The sequence below is a fragment of the Castor canadensis genome, chromosome 2 (assembly GCF_047511655.1).
Source record: "Castor canadensis chromosome 2, mCasCan1.hap1v2, whole genome shotgun sequence".
Lineage (NCBI taxonomy): Eukaryota > Metazoa > Chordata > Mammalia > Rodentia > Castoridae > Castor > Castor canadensis.
In genome coordinates, this window is record NC_133387.1 from 24,414,869 (window position 1) to 24,433,285 (window position 18,417).

General features: G+C 45.0%; 1 long non-coding RNA gene across 3 annotated transcripts in view; it reads left to right on the top strand.

The window, feature by feature from the left end:
* LOC141419722 (uncharacterized) overlaps positions 1 to 17,567 on the top strand; it is a 25,790-nt gene extending 8,223 nt beyond the window's left edge. The window contains exons 2-4 of one of the 3 annotated variants that reach the window (XR_012444363.1): positions 2,754 to 2,869; positions 14,889 to 14,939; positions 16,283 to 17,567. This is a non-coding gene — a long non-coding RNA (uncharacterized lncRNA). Of the gene's footprint in view, positions 1 to 2,753; positions 2,870 to 6,516; positions 7,181 to 14,888; positions 14,940 to 16,282 lie in introns of those variants that run through there. The other 2 variants (XR_012444365.1, XR_012444364.1) reach the window with 2 other exon arrangements.
* The last annotated feature ends 850 nt before the right edge of the window (positions 17,568 to 18,417 follow it).

The following is an 18,417-nucleotide window of genomic DNA, read 5'->3' on the forward strand; positions in this document are numbered from 1 at the left end:
AACTGACTGAAAAACAAAAAGGTCACAGGAAAAAGGGTAAATGACCAATGTCCAGCACCCTCTCAGAGGGGCAGACCTTTGCCTGAGGTGACTGCTGTCTCTTCACACATGATCATAGCCCAACAGTGCCTACACAAAAGGCAGTCACTGTCCTCCCAAGCCTCTGGCCCTCAAGGCCTGATTGAAGGCTTCTTCATAGCTCTAGGACTTGTACCAGCTGCATCCTTCCCTTCCTCCCTTCCAACTCCTGAAGGAGGCCCTAGTCATGGGCTCAAGACATAAGTGGTCATCAAAACCACCTGGGTGGCTTGTTAAACACACAGGCCCTTGGGGCCCCATCTTAAGCCCATTAAACCAGAGTCTATGGGTGGAGCCAGGCATCTGAATTTTTTTTAAAACAAGGTTCCAGGTGATTCTGATTCATACCAAACTGGAGCATCAGTCCTAATCAATTACACGCACTTGGATCCTCACTTTCTTATTTGATGGAAACCCCCAAGGCTCAGATTGGAGCCCACATAATCTGTGTCTTTCTATAAAGCAAAGGGTCTATTGAAATGATGCAGACACAGGATCTTCAACATGAAGGGCCAACTTCCTGTTTGCCTAGGGACTAGCATTTCTTACATATTAGATTCTGCTTTTTAAATACACAACATGAGGAGTATTAGCAAGAGTAAGTTAAGGGGGTGGAGTGGGTGGTAAGGGAGGGGGTGGGGGCAGTGGGGAGAAATGAACCAATCCTTGTATGCACATATGAATAATAAAAGAAAAATGAAAAAAAAAAAAAAGAGTAAGTTAGCAGAAAGAAGCATCTATTCTTACCCAGACACTGGTCTAGGCACTAGGGATACAGCAAGAAACAGCCAGTCCAGGTCCATGCCCTCGTGGAGCAGACATTCCATGAGAGAGACAGAGATCACTTCAGGTAGTAATTGAATCAGGATAACAGGATGTTCTCAAGTACACATAACAAAAATCTCAGTCCTTGAGGCTCAAGTGGTAGAGCACTTGCCTAGCATATATGAAGCCCTGGGTTCAATCCCCAGTGCTACCAACAAACACAATATAAAAACAAAACAAAACAAAAACCCAATAATGACAACAACAACAATAACAAAAATATCCAGCAATAGGAACAGACTGTTCCCGAGGGCAGGAAGTCAGATCAAGGTGCTAGCTTTTGGTATCTGAGGGCTTTCTTGCTGTATCACCCCATGGTGGAAGGCAGAAAGGCAAGAGGGAGCAAATGTTACATCACACAGCAGAAGAGCAAAGGAGAGCTAACCTACTTCCATGGGCCCTTTTTATAGCACTATTAATAGATTTATGAGGGCAGAGCCCTCAGACCTAAACACCTCCCAGTGACCCGCCACTACCCACACTGTTCCATTGGAGATGAAGTTTCAATATGAATTTTACAGGGAAGGAAAACATCCAAACCATAGTAGTGGCCATTATGCAAAATTATTATTTTTTTTTGATAGGATTGGGATTTGAACTCAAGGCTTCATGTCTGCAAAGCAGGCATTCTACCACGTGAGCCACACATATAGTCCATTCTGCTCTTGTTATTTTGAAGATGAGGTCTTATGAACTATTTACCCAGGCTGGCCTTGAACCTTGATTCTCCCAGTCTCAGCTAGGATTACAGCCATAAGCCACTGGCACCCAGGTATAAAATTATTCTTTAAAGAACTGCTTCTGTCTGAGTGACAGAGCTGTGCCCCTTGACCAGCCCCTCGTCCCCTTTCCTCACACCTTCTCTAATTCTAAAGAGACTCAGACTCTCAGGTTGAGCTTGGGAGGACAGCAAGGTCACAAATTCTGGTATGCTAATTCTTATGTATTTTTGGTGGTACTGGGGGTTGAACTCAGGACCTTGCACTTGCTAGGCAAGTGCTCTACCACTTAAGCCATGTCCCCATCCTTATTTTATTTTTTTAACCTGTCATAATTTTTCTATTTCTGTATATGCTTCTAAAACCGTTTATTAGCCAGACACTGGTGGGTGGCTCACACCTGTAAACCTAGCTATTTGGGAAGCAAAGATCAGGAGACTCAGGGTTTGAGGTCAGCCCAGGCAAGTAGTTCACAAAACACTATCTTGAAAATACCCACACAAAAAGGGCTGGTGGAATTGGTCAGGTGATATAGAAGGCCTGCCTACCAAGCGTGAGACCCTGAGTTCAAAAACCAGTACCAGCCAGGCACCAGTGGCTCATGCCTGTAATCCTAGCTACTCAGAAGGCAAAGATCAGGAGGATCACAGTTCAAAGCCATCCCAGGCAAATAGTTCATGAGACCCTATCTCAAAAAAACCCATCACAAAAAGGGCTGGTGGAGTAGCTCAAGGTGTAGACCCTGAGTTCAAACCCCAGTACCATGAAAAAAAAAAAAAAGTATGACCAAAATAAATAAACAAACAAATAAAAATAAAACCATTTACTGACCAGCTTTTGTCTTTGTCTTACTAGAATGAAAACTCTTCAAACACTGGTAATATGTCTCAGTTAAAGACATTTCAAGTGCCTAGATAGTCATTGCTTCCTGGGGAGCTTGATGTCTAAGTGGATGGAGAGCTGGTCATGACTGGTTGGCGCTGTGGAATTGGGCTGGCCTTGTTGGCCTGATGGGATGACATGGAGCGGGAAGAGGCTTGGTCCCTAACTCGCTCTGGGATTTGTCATGTACTCACTCCCCCCTGATCAAAAACGTTAGAATAAATAGTAGCTGTCCTGTCTTTTTCACAGGATTCCTGGGAGAATTCAGTATGGAAGCACTTGTAAAAGCCTCTGTAAAGTGGGTGAAGTCCTCGACTAAGGTGAGATGTTGTGATCACCATCCATCTAGGTACCGATATTGGAAGGTAAGTGTGCTGCAGTGTCCTGTCTGGTTAGGATTATGTGACCCTGTGTGACTTGGCTACCTGACCATGTATGATAACTCATAAAAGGAAAAATGAGTGAATGAAGAAGCTACATGCTGCCACTTTAAGTCATCATAGCCCAGTCCAGCCCCCCAATGTCCATTCACAGCTAGTATCAGTCTTCCTGGCTGGGTCCCCAGACATTGTACAGGCCATTCCTACTACGATCTGTCTGAACTCTTGACCCACTGACTCTATGTACACAATACACTGCTGGAAGGAAGGAAATTAGTTCAATGTATGAGTCTAAAGGTTCAGGAAGAGCCTGGGTGAAAGATGTAAACTTGAAAGTTGTTTGAGCCACTGTAATCCTAGCACTCAGGAGGAACATGCTTTCCAGGCCACACCCTGGGCTACACAGTGAAACCATGTCTCAAAAAAAACAAAAGTTGTTTGAGTACAGTGGTTTCAAGCCACTGTTTGGAGTTAATTAGTTAGGCAGCAGGGGTGGCCTTGATAAAGAGCAGGACAGTGGTTTTAGGAGAGTGCAGGAGAGTCAATACACTTATCTGGGCAGTAGAGACAGGCTGCTGAAATCTGCAATAAAGAGAAGTTAAGCCTGGCACCAGTGGCTCACGCCTGTAATCCTAGCTACTCAGGAGGCAGAGATCAGGATCAAGGATCAAAGTCAGCCCCAGGCAAATAGTTCAGGAGATCCTATCTAAAAAAAAAAACCCATCACAAAACTGGCAGAGTGGCTTAAGTGGTAGAGTGCCTGCCTGGCTTGGTTCTGTGTTTTGCTTAGACGTCTGATGGAGTAAGTCAGGCATTGAACTGCTGATGCGGCAGTTTCCTGGGGTAGCCATAACCAATTAGCACAAAGTGTGTGGCTTACCAGAACAGAAATTCATTCCCTCAGCTCTAGAAGCTGTAAGTCCAAAGTCAAGGCATTGGCAGGACCATGTTCTCTGTAAACCTGGGGGGTGGATGGGCCCTTCCCTGCCTCTTCCTAGCTTTTGGTTGCTGGCAATCTTTGGTGTTTTGTTCCTTGTCCTGGGGACACTACTCCAACCTCTGCTTCTGTTGTCACAGGCTGTTCTCCCCACTGCGTGTCTATGTGTCAGACTTCCCTCTTTTGTTCTTTTTTTCCTTTTAGTACTGGGGGTTGAACCCAGGGCCTCCAAGCACTCTGCCGTTTGAGCTGCACCTCCAGCCTATTTATTTAAAAGTTTTCCTTCCTTCCTTTCTTTCCGTACTGGGGATTGAACTCAGGGCTTTACACATGTTAGCCAAGTGCTCTTCCACTTGAGCCATGAGCCATTCCCCCTCTCCCAGTACTTTTGCTTTTTTTTTTTTCTCTGATGGGATTGGAATTTGAAGTCAGGGCTTCATGCCTGCAAAGCAGGTACTCTATCACCACACCACCAGTCCATTTTGCTCTAATTATTTTGAAGATGGGGTCTTGTGAACTATTTGCCTGGGCTGAACTCAAACCTTGATCCTCCCAATTAGCTAGGATTACAGGTGTGAGCCACTAGCACTCAGCTTACTTTGTTTTTGAGATAGGATTTCTCACTAACTTTGCCTGCGCTGGCCTTGAACTGCAATCCTCCTACCTCTGCCTAATGAGTAGCTGGGATTACAGATATGCACTACCACTTTGGGCCCCAAATTTCCCTGTTCATAAAAGGACACCAGTCTTGAACCCATCCTGATATAGTATCCTCATCTTAACTTGAGTACAGCTGCAAAACTATTTCCAAATAATGTTGTATTCATATGTCTACTTCAATATATCTTTTAGAGGGACACAACTCAACCCATGAAAGATGGATATGAGACAGAGTTGAATTTTGCTAGATGAACACCATGGTGGAAGAGATGCTTGTTAGGCCTGGTGCCAGTGGCTCATGCCTGTGATCCCAGCTACTCAGGAGGCAGAGATAGCAGGAGCATCACGGTTCAAAGCCAGACTGAGCAAATAATTCTGGAGACCCTATCTCAAAAATACCCAACACAGAAAGGCTGGCAGAGTGGCTCGAGTGGTAGAGTGCCTACCTAGCCAGCATGAGGCCCTGAGCTCAAACCACAGTGCTGTCAAAAAAAACCAGAGAGATCTATGTAAGAGTCTATGTAATAGTGGCTGTGGGCTGAATTATGCACCCTCCAAAACACACTATTTTTTAAGTTGCTTCCTAACTGTCATTCCTAATGTGGCCTTATTTGAAGATAAGGTCTTTAAAGGGTGATTAAGTTGAAATGGGGCCATTAGCACAGTGTGCTAATTCAATCTGACTGGTGTCCTTGTAAAAAGAAGAGGAGCTGGGCACCAGTTGCTCACCCCTTGTCATCCCTGCTACTCAGGAGGCAGAGATCAGGAGTATTGAGATTCGAAGCTAGTCTGGGCAAATAGTTTGCAAGACCCTATCTCGAAAAAACCTTCACAAAAATAGGGCTGGTGGAGTGGCTCAAGATGTCAGCCCTCAGTTCAAGCCCCAGTACCACTAAATAAATAAATAAATAAATAAATAAATAAATAAATAAAATAAAAAGAAGAGGACACATCCAGGACACATTGGGCACTGAGGGACAACCACAACAGAGCCATGGAGAGGTTCAGAGGAAACCAACCTGCCAACCCCTGGATGTCAGATGTGCAGCCTCTGGAACTGTAGGAACATAAGCTTCTGTTGTTCAAACCGCCCAGTGTGATACTGTGACCTGGCAACCTAGCTGAACCCATGGAATCTAAGCTGAATAAGAGGGACATAGAACATGTTGGGGGTGTAGACAATGACACCATATTGAGGTTCTGATGAGGTTGAAGAATCCATGAAGTGGAAAAGCAGGAAAGGATGGTCTGACTTGGGGATCCCTCACTATCCTCAGTCTGTTGGCAGCTCGTCCCTCAGCTGGCTTCCTGAATGGTACCTGGTGTGACTGTTCCAGATCCAGAGCCTCATGCACACTGGATCACCTCTCACAGGAGAGAAGGCACTGTCTCTTCCACGGTGTCTGTTTATCAGAACAGAGATGTTTTTTCCAGAAGGCCCACACTAGCCTTCCCATCATGTCTCAGACATCAGAAAGCTCACCTTTCCCCCAACTGGGGATTGAACTCAGGGCCTCGCATTTGGTTTGTGTTTGAGATAGGGTCTTCTCCTGAACTGGCCTTGGACTATGATCCTCCTACCTCTGCCTCCTGAGTAGCTGGAATTGCAGGTCAGAAACCAGCCACATTTTCTTTTATCTTTTTTTTTTTTTTCAGCACTGGGGTTTGAACTCAGGGTCTACACCTTGAACCACTCCACTAGCCCTTTTTTGTGATGCGTTTTTTCTAGATAGGGTCTTTCGAACTATTTGACTGGGTTGGCTTTGAACTGTGATTCTTCTGCTCTCTGCCTCCTGAGTAGCTAGGATTACAGGTGTGAACTACCAGCACCCAGATACACATTTCCCTTCTTCAACATATCTTAAGCAAGGGAAAAAGATGACCATGATCAGTTGCATCTGCCCTTGATCCTGTGCTCTAAGCACCCCTGTATCTCCTCCCCATCCACTAATTGTGCTGCTGCTACCTCTCCCTAAATACATTGCCTCCCCTCCCCCCCATCTAGCCTCAACCTGGCTCACTGCTCTGTTCCTAGGTCTCAGCCAAAGGCTCGCCTGAACTCCTCACTCGGGTCAGTGTGTAGACTGAGCATCCCACATGTACAGTAGGTGTGAATGTAAGAGGTGCTCAAATTGCTTTTGCTCAAAAGCACTGACTCCTTACTTGGGCACACGAATTAACTAAAAACAGGAGAAGCTTGACATCCCTGCCTCCATTTTGAATCTGTCTTTGCTCTAAGACATTCTCTTTCCAGTCACTTTGCAGTCACCTTGGATTCTACAAAGGACAGAACGTATAACATCTTTATGACAAGGGACTGAAACTTCTTATAAGGAACAGTGAAGACTTACAGGACAGACCACCCCTCCAAGTGAGGACAATTACCTATAATGATGAGGCTACACACTGGAGCAGGAATAATGTCTCATGGGAACCAGATTGGTCCCCCTCAAGTGATGACAGCAATAATATCTTCTCTGGAACCCCTCTGGGAACCCTTGGACTGAGATAATGGTCAACCAGAACACACCTGTGACTGGGAAAGTTTATACATCCCTTTGTCCCCTGCCCCAGTTCTTTTGTCTACTTAAACCGATAACTTATGTCTGTACCCCAAAGATGGCCTGAAGATGAGCTGAGTGCTTACTCTGCTTCTCCCCACAGCATGTCCGGAACTGTGTAATAAACCTCCTTTTTCTGCCGTCACCATGCCTCTTTATTTGGCATTTAGAGGCTGGTGGCTGAGTCTGGCATATGGAATCTCAGGAGTTTCACCAAAATTCCAGTTTCGTGAAGTGTTAACAGCGAGGGTACACATAACGTTACTATTAAAATAATGTTCTCAGCTGTCATTAGAGACACTGCCAGTCCACACACCTGGATTAGAGAGCAGTCAAATGTCAGGTGCTCCAGGTTCTGTTCCTGTGGCTCATCATTCAAGCCTGGATGCCTAGAAGGGTCTCCCAGACTCCCAATCCTCCCATGGGAGGAGCCCCTGCCTGTCTCTGCTGGTTCTACTCTGTGGGCAGGAGCTGCTGCTTCTGCTGCTGTTCCTCACCATTTCTCTGGCCGTGGTTTTGCCCAGAGATCCCGCAGCCTCCTGGTTTAGATCCCTGCTCAGAGCTTGAGGATTCTTCCATGTGGCCTGGCTTTTCCTCAGCATCTATGCACAAGCAAAACACACACCATAAACCTGTTCAGGGGATCCCCCCCAACTCGCACCCCCTGGCCCCCCTCCTCCCGCCCAGTCCCCAAGGCCTCTTTCAACCTAGTCTCTTTCCAGTCCTAGAGTCTGGTTGCTCTCCTCTTCCCAGCTCCCTGAACATCCAGGCCCTTTCTTTTTTTCTTTAGTTTTAAATTTTTAATAAATTTTTATTAGGTTATATTCATTATACAGTGGAGGATTCAAAGTGATAATTCTGATTAGGCTTATATTGTACATTGGTCACATCGCCCCCTTTGGCTCCCCCACTTAAGGCAATTGCAAGAGGTTTCTTTGTTTAATTTCATATAAGTACATGAAGTCCATCAACCATATTCTCTCATCTTAATCTCCTTCATTCACCCTCCCTCCTCACACTAGTACCCTCCTCACACTGTACCTGTTTTACAGTCCTGTCTTTCATTATTTTATTTATTTGCCATACTGGGGTTTGAATTCAGGGCCTATAGGGTCTCGAGAACTATTTGCCCTGGCTGGCTTCATACTGTGATCCTCCCGATCTCTACCTCTTGAGTAGCTAGGATTACAAATGTGAGCCACCACTGCCTGGCTGTCTTTCATTATTATTTAAGTTGATGTTCAAAGGAGTTTCTCAATATATCCCTGCTGTAGATATGCTTTACTTTGATCTGTTAACCCCTTCCATTACTTTCCCTTACCTCTTTACCTCCCACCTCCCCACCCCCTGTTCCGCCCCTTTCTTAAAACAAAATCCAAAATCACAGATGCATTGCACAAAAGACCCTAATCTCCCCTATTATCACCTCCTGCAGACAAAGATTTCCCAAGAATCAGAATAGAGGCTTGCTAACCATACTGGGGGAGGAAAATGCCTTTCATTCCTCCGAAGGCATCCGCAACAGCAAAAACAAAGGCGAAGTGATCACTGGACCAGTCTACCATGCTCTCACCTCTCACCTTGACCAAAGAAGAAAGGAAAGAAAAAGACAAGGAAAGCTTTCACCTGTGTTGTAATTATGTCTGTTTCAATCTCCCTAGGATCCTTAGAAATAGCTTAAAGGCAGATACCTATATGGCAAATCTTTGTATTCCCAATAATGGATGCTTAATAAATGCTAGATGAATAAATTGCCAGTGGGATTCAGAACTCTCAGTACAATATCATACCAGCCACATTACAAGGCTTAAATACCAAGGCCCTTTAGCCTTCTCTTTCACCTGATGTCAGAGCATGATAGTATCTCATTCTCCTAGGTTTTTATTTTATTTTATTTTTGTAGTCCATGTAGCTGAGGTTGGCTTTAAACTTGAGATCTTCCTAAACTTTTTATAAAGGGCAAGTTTGTAAAAGGTAGAATATTGGAATTCTCTATAGTAGGTGGCCAAATTTTTGAAACTTGTAAAGATCAGTTTCATGGACAGTCAGTAGACTTGACCTTCCAGATTCCAGGGTTAATAATTTAACAAATACAAACTTACCCAAGAAAAACATTGGTGACTGGGTAGGTTTTCATTTGTTGGGTTATTTGTGTGTGTAGGGGGAGAGGGGATTGATTTTGTTTTGCTTTATTTCTCCTTTGCTCCATCAAATCCCTTGCTTCAGGGTATTCATAAAACCGACCAAATAATAAACAGCTGAAGCAGCACTACTCCTGAAACTGAGGTGCCCTGGGATGTACCTGGGGTGTTTCCTCTTGTGCTGAGAATAAGCATGGTTGCACAGTGACCATGATCATGATGACTGCTCCATCCCAAAATGGTACATGGCCCAAGGAAGGTTCCTTGGCACAATCTTCTTAGCACTTGTGACTCAAGTCCCTGGAAACAGAGTGCCTGAAAATGCACTCAGCTATCTCAGTAACAGACAACGTGTGATCCCTGGGCGAGAAATTTAATTCCATGATCTGTGTGAGAGCTCAAGGGACACCAATCAAAACCCAGCAGGGTTTGAGAGAAAGGTATCAAATAACCCGCACTCATTTCTACAAAACAAGACATACCAAACAGATTTACGAATTCCTTTTTTTTCTGCCTCAACTTAATTACTGAGCTAGTACATAGCTGGAATGCAGTGGGAAGCAAGCCCTTCGATTATACTCAGAAAAATTTCATTTTGATACTAAACCAGCCACACCAGGACACAGACAGCTGAGCACAGGTTAGACTCAAGGTTATCCTACCTAGGTGACTTGGGGGAGGGTCAGCACCCAGCCATCACTGCCTCATCACAGATGGGCATAAAGTAAAGGAAATGCATTCATCTACCATGAAAGGAATCCAGGGGAGAGAAAACAGATGGGGTGGAAATTTATATTGATGGATTGAATGCCTCACTAGCACAGGGATCCTCAAGGCCCCTTGGAGGACAAGGAAGGGCTGAAAAATTTTCTTCCTACCCTTTGGACAATGACCACCTGAGATAGAATTGTGGAAAGAGGGCTCTTGGTAAAATAGAAAAGGAGTCAAGGGACCACATCTGAGCATTTATGAGTAAGTCATCATTGATGGCTTGGCTATACCCGCCAGTGACTCACTAGGAATATATCGTAAGAGAGCCTGGTTTCCACCCATGGAGCTTCCAGCACTGTGAGAGAGATAAACATTAATCACTGACACAAAGACCATCAACTTCAACAGTCTGCAAACATGCTAGTCCATGGTACTGGCTAGGGTTTTGCCTCAGCTGCACTCGGTGTTCTCTGTCCACAGCCAAAGATGGATTCAGACCCAAAACACATTCTAGAAATCTCAGATGATATCTCCTTCCTCCCTAACCACCCAGAGAGGAAACCTGTTGTTAACAAGCAAAGTTAAGTTCTAGGCTGGGGATGTAGCTCAATGGTAGAGCACTTGTCTAGCATGTACAAGGCCCTGGGTTCAATCCTTGGCACCACTGAATAAAAACGAAATTAGGTTAACTGTTTTGGGGACAGGGGAATGTCAATGATTTATTTAAAATGTCTTCAGGTCAGGTGTTGTGGCTCATGCCTGTCAATCCCAGCTACTTGGGAGACAGAGATTGAGAAGAATACAATTTGAGGCCAGTCTAGCTAAAAAATTAATGAAACTCCATCTCAATCAATAAGCCAGGAGTGGTGGGTCTTCTTCGTAATTCCAGTTATGCAGGAGGCTGTAGGTAGGAGGATTGAGGTCTGAGGCCAGCCCTGGGGAAAAAAACTCTAAGACACTACCTAAAAAATAAAGCAAAAAAGGGCTGGTGGCGTGGCTTAAGTGGTAGAGTGCCTGCCTGGCAAGTGTAAGGCCCTGAGTTCAAACTCCTGTATCATTTTTAAAAAAGTACATTCTGGTATATTTACACGATGGAATGGTTTGCAACAACTAGAAACAATGAGAGAGGGGCAGGTGCTCATAGTGTAGTAATTGGAAAAGAACTGATACAAATTCATATATATAATATATTGCAACTATAAAAATGTGAACACAAAAATTAAAATATAGCTGGACGCTCGTGGCTTATGTCTGTAATCCTAGCTACTTGAGAGGCTGAAATCAGGAGGATAGAAATTTGAGGCCAGCCCAGGCAAATAGTTTGAGAGATCCCATCTCCAAAATATCCATAGCAAATGGATTTGAGGTGTGGCTCAAGTGGTGGAGTACCTGCTTTGCAAGTACAAAGCCCTGAGTTCAAACACCAATGCCACACACACACACACAAAAAAAAAAAAATCAGAAAAGAGATTATTAAAATGGGAAATAATTAGTTGTAGTTGAGTTTTTTGTTTGTTTTTGTACTGGGGATTGAATCCAGGCCTTCCACATACTAGGCAAGCACTCCACCACTTGAACCTCAGCCCCAGCCCTTTTGTTTTTATTTTGTTTCTGAGACTAGGGTTTCCCTACCTTTGCCTGGGCTGGCCTTGAACTTTTGGTCCTCCTGGCTCTGCCTCCTGAGTAGCTGGGATTACAGGTGTGTGCAAGTTTTGTCTTGAATTCTAATTTTTCCTGGCAGTCCTCTTCTTCTCTGTTTCTAGTTGAGAAACCAATGAACTGTAAGGTTGAGGTAAGCAGTTGGTTTTGTAAGCTTGGAGAAGCATCCTGGCACCCTCTGAAACAGCTTCTGCCCAAACCAGGCCACCTGCCTGGCCTTGGCCGCTCTCTGAGGGAGTGGCAGGCACACAGGTGAACTTCACAAGCCTCAGCTGTGAGGCCTCAGGAGGAAGAAAATAGCTCTGAGTCTAGGTAGAGGTGGGGAGGAAAGCTAAGGTTGGAGAGCTTCTTGGCGCTGGGGAATTGGCCTTCCCTCTCCTGCAGTTAAGACAGGTGTTCCCAACAGCCACCTGCACCCCTTTTCTTCCTTTCAAGGTGGAAGAAACCTAGATGACCTTGAAGTGAGGAGTTTGACAAGGGAACTACGATGGGATGATAGATAAATCCATGGCTGAGGGTGTTGGGCCTCACTGTAAATATAGGGAAACTACCAGTCTTGTTGGGAGGAAGAGACCAGGCCAGAGGTGCTAGGACCCTGATCAGGTTTCAAAAGCACCTGGGTACAGAAGGGTGGGGTTTAATCCCCTTCTGTGCCCTGGTGGAGAGGGCTGGGCAAGAAGGTAGCTTTGATCACCTAGTTAGTGTGGGAATTCTGTGCTGTAAGACATTTTCCTGTCTTTCTTCAGTGCCAACGAGTACTAGAAAGTTCTCTTTTCAGGAGGTCAAAATTCAAGCTGCAGAGATGAACAGAGCAGCAAGGAAAGGCACATGCCATGCTAAGTGTGAATCACACAAGCACTGGAAGCCAAGGTCCCAGGGAGGTGGAGCTAGGTGAGGCCTGGGTGAGGCCTCCCTCAGGAGGACAAGGACTGTCTACTTGTGGGAGGGGAAGGGAAGCAGCTGGAGGGGACCAGAAAGTCAGCCTCTAGGTTACTTCTGAGCAAGGAGATGCAAAAAATGAGGGAAGAGGAAAGGTAATCTTTTATTTTTATTATGTTTTCTTTTTGGTGGGTCTGAGGTTTGAATTCTGGGCTTCATACTTACAAAGCAGGCACTCTACTTGAGCCACACCTCCAGTCCATTTTGCAATGGTTATTTTGGAGATGGGGGTCTTTCAAACTATTTGCCCAGGCTGGCCTTTGAGTTACAATCCTCCCAATCTCAGCCTCCCAGGCAGCTATGATTACAGGCGTGAGCCACCAGCGCCTGGCATTTTAATTGGCTCAAAATATTTGCACACATTTGTGGGGTGCAGTACAATAATTCCATACGTGTGTATGATGTGCGATGATCAAATCAGGTAATGAGCATCTCCATCTCCTCAAACGTTGGTCATTGCATATGTTAGGAACCTTCAGACTTTCACCATGAACTGTGGCGGACCATACTTACACTACTGTGCTGTATCTTCCTATGTGACTGTATTTGGTGTTAAGTATCCTTAACACCAAAATGTGGGTAGTGTCTCCTACCCACTCTCATCTCCTCTGGTGTAGACTATGCCACCCTCTGCTTCTAAGTGATCAAGGTTCTCAGCTTCCACAAATCAGCGAGAACCTGCAATGTTTGTTTTTCTTTGCGTGACTTACTTCACTTAACATGATGACCCCAAGCTCCATCTGTGTTGCCACAAGTGATAGGATTTCATAATATTCCATTTGTAATATTATATTTATGTGTGTGCATATTATCTATGTAATTTTCTTTATGCATTTCTCTGCCAGTGGACACCTGGTTGATTGCATTTCTCTTTGCAAGAGTGGGTTTGAACTCAGGGTATCACGTTTGCCAGGCAAGCACTCTAACTGCTTGAGTTACTCCATCAGCCCTTTTTTATGATGGGTTTTTTGGAGATAGGGTCTATTTGCCTGGGCTGACTTCAAACTGTGATCCGCCTGATCTCTGCCTCCTGAGTAGCTAGGATTATTGGCATAAGCCATCAAAGCCTGGCAAAATACATTTATTTATTCATTATTTATTTATTTTGGTGGTACTGGAGTTTGAACTCAGGGCTTCATTATTGCTAGGCAGGTGATCTACCACTTGAGCCACTCCACCAGCTCTGCATTTCTTGACTGTTGTGAACAGTGCTGCAGTGAACATGGGAGTGCAAGTGTCTCTTGATACACTGATTTCATTTTCTTTGGACAGATGCATGGTAGTAGGATTGCTGGATTACGTGACAGTTCTGTTTTTAGTTTTTTGAGGAACCTCCATGTTGTTTTCCATGATGGCTATGCTAACTTTCATTTCCATCAACACTGTATGAAGGCTCCCACTTCACATATCCTCCCAGCATTTAAAATTTATTTATTTATTTATTTTTTTGTAGTACTGGGGATCGAATTTAGGGCCTTAAACTTGCTAGGAATGTGCTATACCACTTAAGCCATGCTCCCAGCCCTTTTTGCTTTTAATTTGGCTTTTCTTTTTCTTTTTTTTTTTTGTTCTTTCTTTCTTTTTTTTTTTTTTTGCAGTACTGGGGTTTGAATGCAGGGTCTACACCTTGAGCCACTCCGCCAACACTTTTTGTAATGGATTTTTTCGAGATAGGGTCTGGAGAACTATTTGCCTGGGCTGGCTTTGAAACTTGATCCTTCTGATCACTGCTTCCTGAGTAGCTAGGATTATAGGCATGAGCCACTGGCATCCAGCTTTAATGTGGCTTTTCAGATAGGGTCTCTAGCTTTTGCCTGGACTGGCCTTGGACTGTGGTTCTCCTACCTATGCCTCCCAAGTAGCTGGGATGACACCACAGCAGTTTATTGGTTGAGAGGGAGGTCTCACGATCTTTTTCTCCAGGCTGGCCTTTAACCATGATTCTTCTTACTCTACTTCTTGAGTAGCTGGGATTAGAAGTGTAAGCCACTGTACCTGGCCCCTTTTTCTTTTCTTTTTTTGAGACAGGTCTTGCTATGTAGCCCAGGCTGGCCTCAAATTCTTGATTCTTTTGCCTCAGCCTCCTAAATTCTGAGATTAAAGGTGTGTTCCACCATACCTGGCAATTGTGGACACGTTTTAAATTTATGCCCAAAGCAAAATATGGACCATTTAATGTGATGCTCTTTCCTCTGGTCCCAACATTATTCCTGTCAAGTTCCTGCCTGTCCATCCACAGTTCCTGGATTACATTTGGAGAGCCACTGGCCTGTGGCACCCTGCTCTGCAGCCACAGGATGTCTGGTGCGCTCTAGATGTCCATTCTAGCTTGGGGGAATATGGGTTCCCTGTCAGTATTCTAACAGCCATAATAACATGTTCCCTGATCACCACAGGTGCTGAGCCAAATGAACAAGGACTTGGGACAGATAAATGGAGATGAAAAGGTAACTTTATTACTGATAAAGTTGGGTTGGAAAAAAAATGTGGCTGGTTCCTACATCTGAGTGGCCTTCCTGCTTTCCCTCCCAGAATCAAATGGATCCTCTAATCTTTGGCAAAATACTGGATACCTTCAGGACAGCTATCCCCACTCCTTCCTGCCCTGTCCTGGTTGCTCACCCAGGGTACCAGAGGTGAATCAGAGCTGTTCTCAGGACTGTTCTGTCTGGGAGAAGAAAGCAAAAGTCTCTACTTGAGGAGGCAAGGCAGAAATTTGCAAGGGGATGAAAACAACCCATAAAGCCTCTGGGGGTTTGCCAACCCCTAACCCTCAAGTATGAATATAGTTTGTCTGCCTTAATCTGGCTCCCTAGAAAACAGAGCTTGAGGCAAAAAAAGCCCCAGGGTTAATGTTCTACTGGGACAGTTGCAAGCTAAGGGCTGGAGGAGTAAGGACAGAAGCTTATAGGAGGCAGAGAAGGAAGGAAGGGCATGTTATCATGATGGATGGTTTGCGGTTGCTGGCTCACTCATTTAGATGTCTCCAAATACGTGAAAAATCAAGTGGGAGAAAGCAGTCTGACGAGCAGTTGCCAGCTCCTTCTGGTTCCTCTCTCTCTTTTTGGTCCATGTTTTTACCCAATGGGTGTTGGCTTCCCTCGTTCTGGGTTGTGTTCCGAGGCCCCTCCAAGCAGCTGCTGGGAAGTAAAAAGATAGTTCTGAGTCAGGCTGGGTTGGATTTGGGTCCTGAGCTGCTGCCCTTGGCTCTCACCCCATGGGAGAGGTTGAGGTGGCAGCTTCTAAGTAGATTGATGGCATGACACCTATGATTGTGAGGCCATGGAAAGATACAAGGCAGGCAACGTCCTGTAGCGAGGAAGCAGGACAAGAGCAGGGCAAGGCTGAGGACTGAGGACTGAGGAATGGGGTTAGCAAATTTGGGAAAGGTAAAACTGGGTCCTGAGAGTGACTTGGAAAGAAGACTGTCTTGATTCTGAATTTGTTCAGGCCCCTGCTGCTCTGGGCAGTCAGATGTATTGTGCCTGTAATTTCGGTAAGCTCTAGTTTAAAAAAAAAAAAAAAGATGTAAATTAAAAGATTGTTTGTTCTCCTTTCTTGTGATGTAATGATGCAACTGTCTGAAAGGGCCCAGGGGGCTTGCAGGCTGAAGCTGGGCCTATAGCTATTCAGAAAGCCTAGATCATGGGCCCAACCATTGACTAGGCAACAACACAGTACTGGCACAGTATCGTTTTTAACCCAGCAGAATGTGATATGAGTCAAATCAAACGTCATGTAATTTAGTAACAATCTCAATCCTTTCCCTCTCCCCCTCCTGCTATCACAGGCAGTCAGCTGGAAGTATGTTGGGATCCTTTGCTGTGTCACCGCTGGAATGAGGCCAAAGGCCTTTTTCATCTGCCACGGCTGCCAGAGCACACTGGGGAAAACCAAATGGGCCCTAGAGACATCGGGAAGAAAATCAGACTTCAGGTTTTTGTCCTTTGGTCGACTAAGCAGATTTATACATCCATTTTCCCTTAATAGAGCCCCATATCCCCCTCCCCCCAGCAAAAGATGTACAGTCCTGACTGTCTACAACAACCTATTTTTAAAAAGGTTCAGATTCATTGTAAACTATCATATGTACAACCTTCCAGGTATTACCCAATCTACTTGCAGGAGGTGAGCAGAATTCTCTACTTTTCCTGGGACAGAGCTGGGATTGGAATTTGGAATCCCTAGATCCTGAGGCCTAACCTCAGGGCCTCATTCATCTTCAGAGAGCTCAGGCAGATTGGCACGCTGGAGGTAGAAGCCCTGACTCCACGTTCTGCCTGTTAAGTGCAGAGGGCTGTGTTAGACACAGAAAATACAGAGATAAAGGCAATTCCTGCTCACAGTGTGGTAGGGGAGCTGGACTGGAAACAAGCAGCCACTCCAACCACACGACACCGGTAAAATACAAGCACTATGTACACATGGAGCCTGGCAAGGTAACCTTGACTGCAATAGAAGGTCTCAGATGGACAGCTGTGTTTACTCTCTTGGGACCTTGACCTGCAATAGCCTCACAAACTGGAAGGAAAGAGTTACTGCACATTTGGTGGAACAAAATTGAACAGTGCCCAGAGAAGGCAGAGCAGCAGGCTCATCAAAAAGAAAAGTTAAAAAGCCCAGGGCTGGTAGTGCACACCTGTAATCCTAGCTACTCAGGAGACATTAGGAGAATTAAGGTTCAAAGCCAGCCTGAGTAAATAGTTTGGGAGAACCTACCTTGAGAATACCCAACACAAAATAGGACTGGTGGAGTGGCTCAAGGGATAGAAAGTCTGCCTAGCAAGCATGCAGCACTGAGTTCAAATCCCAGCGCTGCAAAAAAAAAGAAAGAAAAGCTAGACCTTCCACTGAATCAGGTGAAGCACAGACCAACACTCTGAGCTGAGCTCAGTGCTCTTGCTCTCTCCACCCTTCCCCAGTTCTGCCTGGCTCTATGGGAGGGGCCAGAGCAGGTTCTGTCAACATTTGTCCCTGTTGGTGCCTGGAGCAACAAAGAAAAGGAAGACTTTGTGTGTGGGTCTACATTGTGTGTGTTGATGGGGATCTAACCCAGACCCTCTCACATGCTAGACAAGGGCTTTACAACTGAGCTCTTTTTTTTTTTTTTTTTTTTCATTTTTCTTTTATTATTCATATGTGCATACAAGGCTTGGTTTATTTCTCCCCCCTGCCCCCACCCCCTCCCTTACCACCCACTCCACCCCCTCCCGCTCCCCCCCTCAATACCCAGCAGTAACTATTTTGCCCTTATCTCTAATTTTGTTGTAGAGAGAGTATAAGCAATAATAGGAAGGAACAAGGGGTTTTGCTGGTTGAGATAAGGATAGCTATACAGGGCATTGACTCACATTGATTTCCTGTGCGTGGGTGTTACCTTCTAGGTTAATTCTTTTTAATCTAACCTTTTCTCTAGTTCCTGGTCTCCTTTTCCTATTGGCCTCAGTTGCTTTAAGGTATCTGCTTTAGTTTCTCTGCATTAAGGGCAACAAATGCTAGCTAGTTTTTTAGGTGTCTTACCTATCCTCACCCCTCCCTTGTGTGCTCTCGCTTTTATCATGTGCTCATAGTCCAATCCCCTTGTTGTGTTTGCCCTTGATCTAATGTCCACATATGAGGGAGAACATACGATTTTTGGTCTTTTGAGCCAGGCTAACCTCCCTCAGAATGATGTTCTCCAATTCCATCCATTTACCAGCGAATGATAACATTTCGTTCTTCTTCATGGCTGCATAAAATTCCATTGTGTATAGATACCACATTTTCTTAATCCATTCATCAGTGCTGGGGCATCTTGGCTGTTTCCATAACTTGGCTATTGTGAATAGTGCCGCAATAAACATGGATGTGCAGGTGCCTCTGGAGTAACAGTCTTTTGGGTATATCCCCAAGAGTGGTATTGCTGGATCAAATGGTAGATCGATG